The sequence below is a fragment of the Arvicanthis niloticus genome, chromosome 1, assembly GCF_011762505.2.
Source record: "Arvicanthis niloticus isolate mArvNil1 chromosome 1, mArvNil1.pat.X, whole genome shotgun sequence".
In the NCBI taxonomy this organism is placed as follows: Eukaryota; Metazoa; Chordata; class Mammalia; order Rodentia; family Muridae; genus Arvicanthis; species Arvicanthis niloticus.
In genome coordinates, this window is record NC_047658.1 from 16,398,668 (window position 1) to 16,415,646 (window position 16,979).

Here is a 16,979-nt window from a genome sequence, read left to right on the forward strand (position 1 = left end):
GTACATCAGACACTTACTCAAATGGAAAGGACCATTAGGATGTGCTCTTGGCAGTGCACAGAGATATGGAGCCTGCCTGCCCACTACTGGGTTTTTATGTGTGTGGGGTACAGCCATGAGTGTGAGCAGAGACAAGGGACAACCTCAGGTTCCCTCAGTCTACCATGAGATTCCTGCAGATGGAACTGAGGACCTCAAGCTTCACAGAAGTTGTCTTTGCCAGGTGAGACATCTCATTTACTGTCTTTTAAAAGTGGTTTTGGTGAGACAGTATCCATCTATGTAGCTCCTCCAAAGGTCCTGGAAATTGCTATGTAGTTTGTGTTGTCCCAAAATCAGAGATCCTCCTTCCTCTGCCTCCAGAACACTGGACCTAAAAGTATGCGCCACTGCAACTAGGCCTTATCTTTTTGTAACTTACTGAATTTTGTACAAAAATCACTATTCTATATAACCATTACTGGGCTCCAATTCCAGAACATTCCGTGGTCAGCAAGGCAGCAGTTGCTCCTGCTCCCTTTCCCCGCTTTGCTTTATGACTATGGAGAGTTCTCAATTCTGGACAGTTCCACATTTCAGGTCACACATTTTGTGGGCCTGGGGAGGCCACATTTTTTATTTTGTGACCTAGGGGGAGGATGTTCTGAGACACAGTTTTGCTAAATAGTGCAGGCTAGCTCAGAACTCAAAATTTCTGTCTCAGCCTCAAAGTGTGGCCACTACACAGCACTCAGGAAAAACTGTTCTCCTGGGTTTTTTGCTGCAGGGCCCTGGTGTATGGGATCACAGAAAACTCACCCCTGTTGATTCAGGCGGGCAGGTCTGGGAACTTCACCAATGTCCACATAGCACTGGAGAAGCCCCTGGTGTCCCTGGTGGAGATCTTCAGTCTCCCTCGTGTAATTTCCCAGAGTTCTAGGCCAGGCTGGGCTATGGTGAGAAACAAATAACACCAAAACCAAGATTAAGTTTCTGGCCATGCATGGAACACAGATGATGCCAGTATTGGGGGGCTGAGTCAGAAGGACTACTGGAGTTTAGGAGCTCTAGAGTAGTCTGAGTTTCATTGTAGGATGCACAGGGAGGCTAGGGAAATTGCTTAGTTGATAAAATGCATGCTGAGTGAGTGTGAGGATCTGTGTTCCAGTTCCCAGCACCCATGGGAAAGCCATGGCAAGAACTCAGTCCTGTAGTCTGCCCTGGGAGGCAGAGGCAGTCTGGCCAAAATAAGCAAGCTCTGGGTTTAATAAAAGGCAATGACTCAAAACTGTAAAGGGAGATCTAGGGAGGTGGCATTAGGATAAGAACACTGGCTTTACAAGAATGAGTTCTTGAGTTTGAATCGTAGGACCCACATGAAAATCTAGGTGTTCAGGTCTAAACCCAGTGCTAAGAATGGAAGTCACAGGAGGAGGTCTAGGGTGTGGTAGCCATTAACCTGGATCCAGGTTTAGTGGGAGATCTTGTATGAAAGTAGTAAGGTAGAGAGTAATAGACAGAAAACCCAATGTCATAATACAAAGGGAAGAAGAGACAGAAACTGCACTTACTCTCTTAGGGACAGTCCTCTATGCGAAATCTGAATCTATACAGCCTGACATTTCAAAAATGGCTGAGGTTTCCAGACAGTGGTCACCTCAGAGTCACACAGGCCTGCCTGCACTCATCTTCCAGTAGGGTTATTTCTCCCTCAGTCTTCACCTGTTGTTTTGAGAGGGGACAGGTAACAGATGCCTTGGTAGATACAGCATGTCCAGAGCCCGCCCTTTCCTGGTAATGAGTTCCTAAGAACTTGAAAGCTGGAAGCCTCAAATGGTGGTGCACACAGCCTGGGCCAGCAGAGCAAGAGTTGTTACCACAACACAACAAAGGCAAATGAGATACTTTGTTTCTTAGCTGAGTATGGGGTAGAACACACTTGTGATCCAAGCTTTCCAGAGGCTGAGGCAGGGGTTTCCTTGAGGTTTGGAGCTTCTGGTCAGTTTCTGTCTAAAAAACCAAAATAGTGACATATGGTGGCACAAACTTGTCATCACAGCACTGAGGAAGTGGAGGCAGAGGATTAGGAATTCACAGCCAGCCTCAGCTAAATGGTGAATATAATGTTAGCCTGAGAACGTGAGGCCCTGTCTCTCTCCCCATAAAAATAAATAAATAAAAGAGTTGAGATCCATTGAGCTGCCTGTGGCTGTTTCCCAGTCACCCAAACCAATTGACCTTGTCGTCACTCCCTCTTTGTAGGAGTCCTGCATATCCAGCAGTGTGAAATACATAAGCCCTTGCTGTTCTTTTGGAGGGTCTATTTTTGGTTCCTGGCATCCACTTAACAGCTCAAAACCATCTGTAGTCTCAGTTCAAAGGAATCTGACTCCTTTTTCTGTCACCTGAGAGCACCAGGAAAGCATGAATATTCACACATGAAGGCAAATGCTTGAAACACAGGCTGGGTGTGCTTGTGCACAACTTTATCCCAGCACTGGGGAGACAGAGACAGGCATATGTATATATACATGTGTATGTGTGTGTGTACATGTGTATGTATATATGTATGCATGTATGTATGTATGTATGTATGTATGTATGAGTTCAAGGTCAGCTTAGTCTGCATAGTGATACCCTGTTTCCATCAAACAAAACAAATCAACATAAAAAATACACTATGAGGTTAATAAGATTCCTCAGGTTAACAGTCCATAGGAGGTGGAGGCAGGTGTATCTTTGGATGGGGCAACACATGAGACACTATCTTTCCTTATTTTTTTAAAATCCTATAATGTGATTGAGGGAGTTGACAGGAAGGAAAGCTAAGACCCCACTCCAGCCCCAGCTTCCCTGCACACTTCCTCTTAGACTTCCTCAGAAACACCCTTTCCAGACAGACAGGAGAGAATACAAGTCTCAATTCATACTGCAGACCTGTGTGACCCAGGTGTGTAAGGTCAAGGAGTGCAGAGGAACCTGGGCTGGGTAGACCTATTTGAACTTCCATGAAAATCGTCCAGTCCAGGGTGGTAGCACATGCCTTTAATCCCAGCACTTGAGAGGCAAAGGCAGGTGGATTTCTGAGTTTGAGACCAGCCTGGTCTACAGAGTGAGTTCCAGGACAGCCAGGGCTACACAGAGAAACCCTGTCTCGAAAAACAAAAAAACAAACAAACAAACAAACAAAACAAAAAACAAAAAAGAAAATTGCCCAGTCCAGATGGATCCCAGTGCCTCTTTTCCACCTGTCAGGGTGAGTGGAATATGGGGAGAAACTGGCAGACCACTGTGAGTGAGTAGGGAGCTGAGAACATGGGAGGTGTCCTCCACACCCAGGCACACCAAGAAAGGAATGTTCAGCTGCACACAGTGATGCACAGTGCTTATTACAGGACTGGTGAGGTGGGATGCACAGTGCTTATTACAGGACTGGTGAGGTGGGAGGTAGAGGATCACAACGTCAAGGTTATCCCCAGCTATAGGCAGCTGGAGACCAGCCTAGGTCCAATAAACAATTAATTTTAAAAAGTGGCACTATTAGGAATTGTGCCCTTGTTAGAGTAGGTTTGTCACTGTGGGTGTGGCCTTAAGATCCTCACCCTTTGTTTGCCTGGAAGCCAGTATGCCACTAGCAGCCTTCAGATAGAGGCATAGAACTCTCAGCTCCTCCAGCACTATGCCTGCCTAGATGCTGCCATGTTTCTGCCTTGATGATAATGGACTGAACCTCTGAACCTGTAAGCCAGCCCTAATTAAATGCTGTCCTTTATAAGACTTGCCTTGGTCATGGTGTCTGTTCACAGCAGTAAAACCCTAAGACACTGATGTTCACTCCTTGTTAGCTTGGTTGCTTGCTCTGCCTCTTTACCTAGAGTTGATTTTATTTATTAGCTCTTGACTTAAAGGTATGTGCTAGAGTTGAGCAAAACAAGTACTTGTTTATGTTAAACAGAAAAGTCTGGAATCAAAAGCTGAGCCATACCAGTTCACAATATCCGGGTTTACAATGTAATCAAATATCTTTTAAGACAGCCTCCATCACCCAGACAGTCACAAACACAACCAGACCCTCCAGACACATGGGGAGCACCTTCTAAACACATACATAACCTTCCACAATTTCTTTTATTTTCTTGATTGTTCCTTGACTATTTGGATCTATTGTATTGATGGATTATTTTTATACAACGATTATATTAGCTTGTGTGTTGGGGAATTGAGTCCACTGATGGTGAGTGATATTAATGACCAATGATAGTTAATTCCTGTTATTTTGATATTAGTCTTGGTTGGTATTTTGGCAGCAGTCTTGGTGGAGTGTGTGTGTGTGTGTGTGTGTATGTGCACATGTGTGTGTCTTCTATTGTTTTTAGTGGTATAAAATCATTTATTTCTTGTGTTTTCTTAAGTATACTTAACCTCACTCTATTGGCCTTTTTTGTGGTAGCTTCTGTAGGGCTGCGTCAGAGGAAAGGCATTGTTGAAATCGGGTTTTGTCATGGAATATCTTTGTTTCTCCACATATGTACATTGAGAGCTTTGCTGGATACTGTAGTCTGGGCTGACAGCTCTGGCCTCTTAGGGTTTGCAGAAACTCTGCATAAAACATAAATCAATGAACTTTATAAAAGCATTGCCATGATCTTTTATGGTAAAAGTCATAGGAAGAGGAACAGCTACACCAAAATATTACTTCCTTTAACCAGCTAAAACCTCAGCCTTCATGGCTTCTGTTGGCCTCCTGCAATTTTCTCAACACAATCTTGTTATTTACCTCAGAATCAAACCTTCCTATTGGCTACTCCCTGATTTATGACATCATTTTCTCTCTCACCCTACCAGTATCTGGTAGAATCATGGTTTTCCATGGAACTACCTGTAAACAAATTAGACCACAGGCCACCTATGACCAGTGAGCACTGTCTGCTAGTGGACAGAGGTGCCAGTTAAAAGAGAAGATCAGTCAAGAACAACCATTTGTCCTGCTCCATTGTAACATGGATTACTGCTAATCCCTTCCACACTTGTCCTGACCATGTCAGGTAATAAATGAAACTTAGAACGTTGATCATATGTTTCCTAATTTTTAGTGTAAGTTTAAATCCTCAGGTGACTATGGATACTAGATATACAGATGTCTCAAGTTGAATGGCACATTTAGCCTTGGTTCCTATTAAATATATGACTTTGGAGAGACTGTTTACTCTCAACTGATCCTTCTTCTGCTTCAGGGAGATTGCACTGTAGCTTGTTAAGAGCACAGTATAGTTGTGTCTTAAGCAGCAAGTGAACAGGAAAAAATTCAGGTAATATTGATAGTGTTAAGTTTAAAAAACAAAGTAGAAGTGGTTTGAAGAATCTAGCACTCAATACCACAATTGTGATTGTCTCTCTCCACTACTGCTTCCCTGTTATTGTTCAAATTCAAGGCTGTTCTAAATGTATCTTTCGCATAAGTATGGTGGCATACCTGTATTCATAATATATGTGATTATTATGAACAGCTTTATCAATGAACACAGCATGTAGTGGTAGAAATACTGAAGATCAGATTAAGTCTACCCTGGTCTGCAGTGGTCCTGTCTTGACACAAACAAAATAAAAAATAAAGAGAGTGATTAGCATGTTTTTGAGAACTCAATCTATCCTAGGTAAAAAGAGAATGTGGGAGAATTTAAGAAGGGACTGGACACTGTGAAGGCAGTTAATGTAGTGAAAGAAATCATGTGGATGGTATATGAAAGACAGACCCACAGGAACTGGAGAGAAGAAAAAAGCCCAAAGTATAAAGATGAGGTGATAGAAAACAGAGATATCAAAGAATTCAAAAACTCAGAGTTATCTTAAAAGGAACATTGAGAAAATTTAAGACCAAATATTACAGAGAACCACAGATTTCAAATCAAAAGAATCAAGGCATTTCTCAAGTCTTGTCTAGGCAATCACACTGTTGATATTTGTTTGGGTGCTGGTTCCCTGTTATATAAAGGACACAATCCACTCTGCTCCCTGGTTCCTACAATCTCTCACGACTTGTGAAGAGTTCCCTAAGTCTTGTGTACACTGGTTTTGATGGTTAATATCAGATGGGGCTGTCATCACAGTCACTGGTTCTCTGTGCACCACTGACACAGAACAGGGAATTCTCACAATGCTTTTCCTCTGGAAGAATTATAGGCAAGTAACAGTAACAAAAGGTAGTCTTATTCAGGGTTGAATTTCTAATATGTTAGCAAATATCAATGTGCCAGCACTTAGTACTCAAAACCACCCTGAAATATTATCAGCATGTTATAGTTAGAAAATCATACACATGCCGGGCAGTGGTGGTGCATGCCTTTAATCCTAGCACTTGGGAGGCAGAGGCAGGCGGATTTCTGAGTTCAAGGCCAGAATGGTCTACAGAGTGATTTCCAGGACAGCCAGGGTTACACAGAGAAACCCTGTCTCGAAAAACCAAAAAAAAAAAAAAAAAAAAACAAAAAAAGAAAAAAAAAAGAAAGAAAGAAAGAAAGAAAAGAAAAGAAAAGAAAAGAAAATTATACACATATGTGTCTAATAGTTATACTTAAATGATAAGTAATGAATTATAGAAGGAGTGGTAGGGGCACAAGAGGACTTAGAAGGGGGAAGAGTAATTAAATAAATACAGTATTCATATATCAAATCCCTGATATATTGTTTTTTAAAGCTCAGAGTAATAGTAAGCCTGGTGGCATTGGCAGACTTCTATGATACTAGCATCCTGGCAGCAGAGGCAGGCCAAGGCCAATTTTTGTGATTCTAAGGAAAACGTTATTTAAGTAGACCTTGTCTCTTTACATAAAGTAAGATATGCACAGAAGAGGGCAAAGGCAGGGGCATGAGAAGTTGTCTTAGGATCTACTACCTCTGAATACTTCTATTACAGGACCAAGTTATGAGGTCATATCACGGCAGGAATGAGGGCAATAGAAAGCACCTGAAAATGGACTGTGTTTAGATTAGCACAAAGGTTACCAAGTCAACTTGAAATTGATTGCCCACACAGGAAGAACAGTTATAAACTGAGTGTCATCTTGTCAAGTACCAAGAATTAGTCTGAACCTTTGCAACTGGAAATTATGAGAAAACACTGGTCTTTGACTCACTCTCCCAGACAATAGAAACTGGAGACAGCACTACTTCCTACACAACACTAGAAAGCATCCATCTCATTTTCCTACTGTCCTCTTCCTCCCTACAGAAAATTTCCAAAGCACACCTTTCTTTAGGACAGAAAGTACTCTGCAGCCCTCTCTGCCTGTGCTGAACAACTCCATACCCTCAGGAATGGTGTGCAACTACTCCAGTGTCTCCATCACAGCTGTGAGTTCAGCATGGCTCCTGCCATCAGCATCCAGTACTTCTCTCCAGCCACTCATGGGCAGTGCCTACCTTAACCCACATGCTAGCACAACTATGCTGACAGTGCTGACTGACCAGAGCCATGTCTCCAACTCCACACTCTCCTGTCCAGGTATTTTTCAGTGAGATATCACAGGAAGCACAGACAGGAAGGCAGCTACATTCTAAGAACTCAATGTGACATCACTAACCAGGACACCAAAATGTCCTTATCTATGATCGTCCAGTGTGATAAAATTTTAGATCCCAATGCCATAGTTCCTTTCTATCCAACATGGTCTGCCAGCTCTGTCTAGCTAACTATCTGTGGCACTAAATCAAGGATACAGCCTGGTACATTTGTGCCAGGAGGGTAGCCAGGTCTATTACTATAAGCACAACAGCTTGGGCCCTCTTATAGCTGGAGAAATCAGAGAGTTCCTTCTTGTCTATGGCTCTGTGTCTTACCCTGAGAGTGAACACTTTGCCCCACCACCAGAGATGGTGATGGCACTTAAAGGAGATTCAGCAAAGAAATGTCTAAACATTTCTCTCTACCTCTGCCATCATCTATTGCACATCTGCTCAAGCCATGCTAGACAACAATCTTCTGAGTAAGTATTGAGCCAGGAGTGAAAGAAGTGGGATCAATATTCCAAGGAAACTCAGCTCTGTCTTTCAGTACTGGACATCCCACACAGAGGGAGAATGTTGGTCCTTCCAGGTTAAGTACAGCTGTGGCTTTCCATCTCTACCTTCAGACTCTATCATGAAAAAGAATGCAAGATATAATGAGTAGAATCCATATGGAATTAAGTGAGGCTCACAGAGTATATCACACTCATATATCAGTGCCCAATGTGATCAGTGTCATGCCCCAACAACACTGTAATCCAATTGGACACCAAAGAATTGTGTATGTGTTTGAGAGAAAGAGAGAGGGAGAGAGACAGAGACAGAGACACACACACAGAGAGAGACACACACAGAAAGACAGAGACACATAGAGAGTGACAGGGACAGACAGAGACAGGCAGAGACAGACAGAGAGAGACATAGAGAGAGGGAGAGACAGAACAGACCATGTGTCAAAATCTTTCTTCAGAGCTGTGCAGCTGAGAATCTGTCCTGGAGGACATATTCCTCCCAGATTCAAACCACTTGTCCTGGCATTCTCTTACACTTAAAATAATATAGGGTGTTAGGTGCCCTACATGTACCACTGCTAAGGCAGCCAAACTACTACTTCTTTTTTTGCTGTGTATTTCAGAGGTAATACATGGTGAAGATTATAAAATTAGATACACATGTTCTCTAATACTGAGTCACACCCAAGCCAAAAGGTTTCAGTTTCTTAAATCAATTTTCATGTCACTTGTAAGAAGTTTGAGAAACATGGGGCTGGCTGGTGAAAAGTCTCTGTTGTTCAAATTCTTACATGGATTTGGATACTTAAACCCACATAAAAATCCAGTATTTTCATGGTGTCTGTGTAATGCTGTTGGCATAAGTTCTTAGATAAAAACAAGTAATTTCTCAGAAAATATTGGCCAGATAACCCACCTAATAGTAAAACTCTGAGGAAATGAGAGGCAATGTATCTTTTTATACAAAAAGGAAGGCAAGTGAGGGACACTCACAAAGATAATTCTGTAAACTTCCCATGTTGGCTATGTATGTACACACCACACAAACACACAGGAACACAGTCATCTCAGAACTGACATGGCATGGATAACAGGTTAGTACCTCTGTCTTTCCCAACCCTGTTCCAGCCTCAAACCAGACCTGTTTCTAGAAAGCCCATCGCCCTGGCTTCACACAGGCCCACTGCAGCTTATTCTGAGAGGTGTCATTTTCACTCAGCTCAGCTTACTACACACAGGCCATCCCAACAACCTCCTGGAAGCAAATCTTTAATGGTTTCTGCCAAGTCAGTTCTTGCAGGTTCTTCCAGTGCCACACAACCTAATGTAACCAACAATATCAAGATTAACACTGTACCTCAGTCAGGAACTGTGAGGCCTACACCCTATAGAGCATCATCTCACACTTCCCTCCAGAGGGAGCTTCTTTCTGCTGCCAAGAACAAGGTATCATCACCTACCAAACATTAAACTCAATATCTGCTGCAAGACTTCAGCCGCCAACCAATTCCATGGAGGAAAGTTGACATTCTGGGACCAGTTGTCTCACAGCCCATCACAAAAGAGCAGAGAACAGAGAGGGAGGCCATGAAGAGTAGGCCCAACAGGAATTCAAGAATGCTGCCAAGTACACCTCACCTGGGAAACTTCAGATTTTCCTCCAGAGGGAGAAGGATATGGAAATTTCCCAATATTATGGCTATGCAATCTAAGAGCCGCCCAGAACTTTGTAACAAATTGTTTTTCAGTGTGGACAAGGATAAATATAGACAATGATACATATGTATACATGGAGTTTCAAGTATTATGTGAATGTGTAGTCACATAGGTACATCTGTAGTTATGTAAATATTTGAACAGTAAAATTGACTGGAGAAATTTAAGTCAATTCTTTAATCTATGGTATATAGAAAGGATTTGTTTTTATTTTCATAACTTTGATATTAATATTTTACATTGCTCAAGTAATATATGTTACATATCGTATGAAATAAAACTGATAATATTTAACATTAAATCAATTCATCAATAGCTATAGTGGTGATAAAATTATTTTCTTTGAGTTTATTTTCATTGTACCAGTCACTGAACATGGTATGTTTCCTAAAATTTATACTGTAAGCAAAAGACACTCAAACTGTTACAACAGTTCCTCCCATTTCTAACCTCTCACCCCAGGCCTTAATCATTATTATTGAACAGAACTCTTCCTGTTGTTTCATATAATGAAATATATGCTTTCATGTATAGTCAACATACCACTCATAAACGAGAAAAACATCAGGATGACTATGTTTCAGAAACAGGTTGAGCTCTCCCCTGCCAGCCTGCTGGTGTTTGCACCCCAGATCCCACCGGAGACATTCTGGAGGCGCCACAGGTCCCACAGCCAGCATTAGATAGCACCCCCCCTTCTGCCCATCTCCCGGGTCTGAGGCCTGGACCAGACCTCTGCCAGGTCTGCTGTTGTGTGGACTCTGGATTCCACATGAGACATACTGGAAGGTCCACTCAACCCAGAGCCACAGAGGAACAACTGAACTCAGAGAATCAGACAACATATCCTGAGATATCCAAGAGGATATCTTGGATACCCAGAACAGCAGACACCTAGCTGGACTGCCACCTTGGAGGCACCATATCCTGAGGCATCCTAGAGATACCACTGTAATCAGTGCAGCTGGAAAACATCACAGAGACATCTGGACCCCTAGAAGACCAGACACAATCGAGATAACTGGAAAGGCAGGCTTCAATCAGAGACACAAGTACAGGTAGCACTAAAATTAACCAGATGGCAAAAGGCAGGCGCAAGAACATAAGCAACAGAAACCAAAGTTACATGGTATCATCAGACCCAGTTCCCCCATCATAGCAAGCCCTGAACACCCCATCACACCAGAAAAGCAGGATTCAGAATTAAAATCACTTCTCATGATGATGATAGAGGACTTCAAGAAAGACATAAATAATACTCTTAAAGAACAGAAACCCTTAAAGAATAGAAACCCTTAAAGAGGAAACACAAAAATCCCTTAAGGAATTGCAAGAAAATGCAACCAAACGGGAGAAGGAATTAAACAAAACCATGCAGGATCTAAAAATGGAAGTAGAAACAATAAAGAAATTACAAAGTGAGAATACCCTGGAGATAGAAAACTTTAAAAAATGACCAGGAGTCATAGACACAAGTATTACCAACAAAAAAAGAGATGGAAGAGAGAATCTCATGTGCAGAAGATACCATGGAAAACATTGACACAACTGTCAAAGAAAATGCAAAATACAAAAAGCTACTAACCCAAAATATACAAGAAATCCAAGACACACTGAGAAGGCCAAACCTAAGGGTAATGGGAATAGATGAGGGGGAAGACTCCCAACTTAAAGGACCAGTAAATATCCTCAACAAAATTATAGAGGAAAATCTCCCTAACCTAACGAAAGACATGTCCATAAATATACAAGAAGCCTACAGAACTCCAAATAGTTTAGACCTGAAAAGAAATACTTCCCGCCACATAATAGTCAAAACATCAAATGTACAAAACAAAGAAAAAATACTAAAAGCAGTAAGGGAAAAAGGCAAAGTAACATATAAAGGCAGACCTATAAGAATTACACCAGACTTTTCACCAGAGACCATAAAAGCCAGAAGATCCTGGACCGATATCATACAGACCCTAAAAGAACACAAATGCCAGCCCAGACTACTATACCCAGCAAAACTCTCAATCATTATTGATGGAGAAACCAAAATATTCCATGACAAATCCAAATTTACACAGTATCTCAACACAAACCCAGCACTTCAAAGGATAATTGGTGGAAAACTCCATCACAAGGAGGGAAACTACAACCTAGAAAAAGCAGGAAAGTAATCTTCCAAAAACCGTAAAAGAAGGTAGCTACACAAACATATCTCCACTGCCAATAACAAAAATAACAGGAAACAACACTCATTTTTCCTTAATATCTCTTAATATCAATCGGCTCAATTCTCCAGTAAAAAGACATAGACTACCAGACTGGATACGTAATCAGAACTCAACATTTTGCTGCATTCAGGAAACGCACCTCTGTGGAAAAGACAGACACTACCACACAGTAAAAGGTTGGAAAACAATCTTCCAAGCAAATGGTCCCAAGAAACAAGCGGGAGTAGCGATTCTAATATCAAATAAAATCAGTTTTCAACCAGAAGTAATCAAAAAAGATAAAGAAGGACACTTCATATTCATCAAAGGAAAAATGTACCAAGAGGAACTTGCAATTCTCAACATCTATGCCCCAAATGCAAGGGCACCCACATACATAAAAGAAACTTTACTAAAGCTTAAAGCATACATTGCACCCTACACAATAATAGTGGGAGATTTCAACACCCCACTCTCAGCTATGGACAGATCATGGAAACAGAAACTAAACCGAGACACAATGAAACTAACAGAAGTCATGAACCAATTGGACTTAACTGCCATCTATGGAACATTTCATCCTAAAACAAAAGAATATACCTTCTTCTCAGCACCTCATGGTACCTTCTCCAAAATAGACCATATAATTGGTCACAAAACAGGCCTCAATAGATACAAAAAGATTGAAATAATCCCTAGTACCTTATCAGAACACCATGGACTAAGACTTGTCTTTGACATGGACAAAAAACAACAGAAAGACCACATACACCTGGAAACTGAACAATGCTCTACTCAATGATAACTTGGTCAAGGAAGAAATAAAGAAATTAAAGAATTTTTAGATTTAAATGAAAATGAGGACACATCATATCAAAACCTGTGGGACTCACTGAAAGCAGTACTAAGAGGAAAAATCATAGCTCTAAGTGCTCACAAAAACAAATTGGAAAGAGCATACATTAACAACTTGACAGCAAACCTGAAAGCATTAGAAGAAAAAGAAGCTAGTATACCCAAGAGGAGTAGACGGCAGGAAATAATCAAACTCAGGGCTGAAATCAACCAAGTTGAAACAAAAAGAACTATAAAAATATCAACAAAACCAGGAGCTGGTTCTTTGAGAAAATCAACAAGATAGACAAACCCTTAGCCAGACTAACCAAAGGGCACAGAGACAGCATTCAAATTAATAAAATCAGAAATGAAAAGGGAGACATAACAACAGAAACAGAGGAAATTTTTAAAAATCATCAGATCCTACTACAAAGGCCTATACTCAACAAAATTGGAAAATCTGGATGAAATGGACAATTTTCTAGACAGATACCAGGTACCAAAGTTAAACGAGGAGCAGATAAACCATCTAAAAAGTCGAATAATGCCTAAAGAAATAGACACCGTCATTAAAAATCTTCCCACCAAAAAATGTCCAGGGCCAGATGGTTTCAGTGCAGAAGTCTTTCAGACCTTCAAGGAAGACCTAATACCAATCCTCTTCAAGCTATTCCATCGAATACAAACAGAACGAACAATACCCAATTCGTTCTATGAAGCTACCATTACGCTCATACCTAAACCACAGAAAGAACCAACAAAGAAACAGAACTACAGACCAATCTCTCTTATGAATATTGATGCAAAAATACTCAATAAAATTCTCGCAAACCGAATCCAACAACACATGAAAACAATTATCCATCAAGATCAAGTAGGCTTTATCCCAGGAATGCAGGGATGGTTCAATATTCGGAAATCCATCAATGTAATCCACTACATAAATAAACTCAAAGAAAAAACCACATGGTCATCTCACTAGACGCTGAGAAAGCATTTGACAAAATTCAACATCCCTTCATGTTAAAAGTCTTGGGAAGATCAGGAATTCAAGGCCCATTCCTAAACATAGTAAAAGCAATATACAGCAAGCCAGTAGCCAACATCAAACTAAATGGAGAGAAACCTGAAACAATCCCACTAAGATCAGGGACCAGACAAGGCTGCCCACTCTCACTTTACCTATTCAATATAGTACTGGAAGTCCTAGATAGAGCAATTAGACAACAAAGGAAGTCAAAGGGATACAGATAGGAAAGAAAGAAGTCAAAATTTCACTATTTACAGACCATATGATAGTATACTTAAGTGACCCTAAAACTTCCACCAGAGAACTCCTAAACCTGATAAACAACTTTAGCAATGTTGCTGGATATAAAATCAACTCAAACAAATCAGTAGCCTTCCTCTATTCAAAGGATAAACAGGCTGAGAAAGAAATTAGGGAAATGACACCCTTCAAAATAGCCACAAATAAAATAAAATATCTTGGAGTAAATCTAACCAAGCAAGTGAAAGATCTGTATGACAAGAACTTCAAGTCTCTGAAGAAAGAAATTGAAGATCTCAGAAGATGGAAAGATCTCCCATGCTCCTGGACTGGCAGGATTAACTTAGTAAAAATGGCTATCCTGCCAAAAACAATCTACAGATTCAATGCAATCCCCATCAAAATTCCAAATCAATTCTTCATAGAGATAAAAAGAGCAATTTACAAATTCATTTGGAATAACAAAAAACCTAGGATAGCGAGAACTATTCTCAACAATAAAAGAACTTCTGGGGGAATCACCATTCCGGACCTCAAACTGTACTACAGAGCACTAGTGATAAAAACTGCATGGTATAGGTACAGAGACAGACAGGATGATCAATGGAATAGAATTGAAGACCCAGAAATGAACCCGCACACCTATGGTCACTTGATCTTTGACAAGGGAGCTAAATCCATCCAGTGGAAAAAGGACAGCATTTTCAACAAGTGGTGCTGGATCAACTGGAGGTCAACATGTAGAAGAATGAAATTTAATCCATTCTTATCCCCTTGTACAAAGCTCAAGTCCAAGTGGATAAAGGACCTTCACATAAAGCCAGATACACTGAAACTAATAGAAGAGAAGTTGGGAAAGACCCTCGAATACCTAGGCATAGGGGAAAAGTTCCTGAACAGAACACCAATGGCTTATGCTCTAAGATCAAGAATCGACAAATGGGACCTCATCAAATTGCAAAGCTTCTGTAAGGCAAAGGACACTGTCAACAAGACAAAACGGCAACCAACAGATTGGGAAAAGATCATTACCAATCCTACATCTGATAGAAGGCTAATATCAAATATATACAAAGAACTCAAGAAATTAGACGCCAAACAACAAAATGGCCCCATTAAAAAATGGGGTACAGAGCTAAACAAAGAATTCTCAACTGAGGAAACTCGAATGGCCGAGAAGCACCTTTAGAAAGGCTCAACATCCTTAGTCATCAGGGAAATGCAAATCAAAACAACACTGAGATACCACCTCACACCAGTCAGAATGGCTAAGATCAAAAACTCAGGTGATAGTAGATGCTGGCGAGGATGTGAATAAAGAGGAACACTCCTTCATTGTTGGTGGGGTTGCAAACTGGTACAACCACTCTGGAAGTCAGTCTGGCGGTTCCTCAGAAAATTGGACATAGTACTAACTGAGGACCCAGCTATACCACTCCTGGGCATATACCCAGAAAATGCCCCAACATCTAACAAAGACATATGCTCCACTATGTTCATAGCAGCCTTATTTATAATAGCCAGAAGCTGGAAAGAACCCAGATGCCCTTCAACAGAGGAATGGATACAAAAAATGTGGTACATTTACACAATGGAATATTACTCAGCTATTAAAAATAATGAATTCAAGAAATTCTTAGGTAAATGGATGGAACTAGAAAATATCATCCTGAGTGAGGTAACCCAATCACAAAAGAACACACATGGTATTTACTCACTGGTAAGCGGAGATTAGCCCAAAATTTGAAACAACAAAGATTCAACTACCAGACGACATGAAGCTCATGAAGAAGAAAGAACAAGTGAGGATGCCTAGGTCTTTCTTAGAAGGAGTAACTAAATACCCAAGGGAGCAAATATGGAGACAAAGTGTGGGACAGAATCTGAAGGGGGGTTGTATGGAGACCTTTCCACCTGGATATTCATTCCATGGGCAGTCACCAAAAATAGATGCTGATAGGGATGTCGGGATGGGAAAGCTGACAGCAGCCTGATAAGGCTGTCTCCTTAGAGGTCCCCCAGAGTCTGACATACCCAAAGACAGATACTCGCAGCTATCCATTAATCTGATCAAAGGTTCTCAATGGAGGAGTTAGAGAGTAAACTGAAGGAGCCTTAAGGGCTGGTGGCCCCATGAGGAGAGCAACAATACCAACCAGCCAGAGCTCCCCAGGGTCTAAACCACCAGCCTAGGAGCACATATGGAGAGACACATGACTCCAGCTGTATATGTAGGGGACGATGGCCTTGTTGGGCATAGGTGGGAGACAAGGTCATTGGTACCTTGAAGGCTGAGCACCGAGGGGGGGGAATCTGAGGGTGGGGAGGGGGCTGGGGGTAGGTGAGTAAACATCCTCATAGAAGCAGGAGGAGGGGGGATGGGATAAGGGGTTCCTGGGTGGTGGGGGAAATGCGGTAAGGGGATAAAATTTGAAATGTAAATATTATATCCAATAAAAGAGGGGAAAAAAAGAAAAGCGGTTAGAACCAACATTCTTAATAAAATGTCAGCCCTCTTTAAAAAAACTATCTTGATACTAAAATTTGTTTTGAGAATTGTATATTGCAGAATGATCAGCCTTGGTGTATCTACTCAACAAGCAAGCTGGGCAGACCTGCTCAAACCTCTGAGGTCCAGGAATTCCATCTGGAAGCAGTGAAGACACAACATCAGAAGATTGTCAATTTGCTCTTCCCCCCACTCCTCTTCTAATATCTCAATGACCATAATCAGCTTGAAGAAGCTAATGAAGAGTCAGTGCCCCTATTCCCTGGGCTTGGGGACTAAGGTGGTAAATGTTGGACTGTCTTTCTAGGGAAAAGTAGTGGTTTTGTGGGAATAGAGAGGATTAGCTAGGGTTTATTGCATAGCCATAACCTATTAGTAGAAATCTGTATAATTAGTATCAAGATGAAGATATAAATTCTTAAATGGCACCAATTTACTTTGCTTACAAATTT

General features: G+C 41.1%; 2 pseudogenes; both read left to right on the plus strand.

The window, feature by feature from the left end:
• The first annotated feature begins 164 nt into the window (after window positions 1-164).
• On the plus strand, window positions 165-7,972 carry LOC143439884 (uncharacterized protein C2orf78 homolog; annotated as a pseudogene).
• Window positions 7,973-9,077: 1,105 nt separating this feature from the next.
• On the plus strand, window positions 9,078-9,706 carry LOC117724338 (uncharacterized protein C2orf78 homolog pseudogene; annotated as a pseudogene).
• Window positions 9,707-16,979: the final 7,273 nt, after the last annotated feature.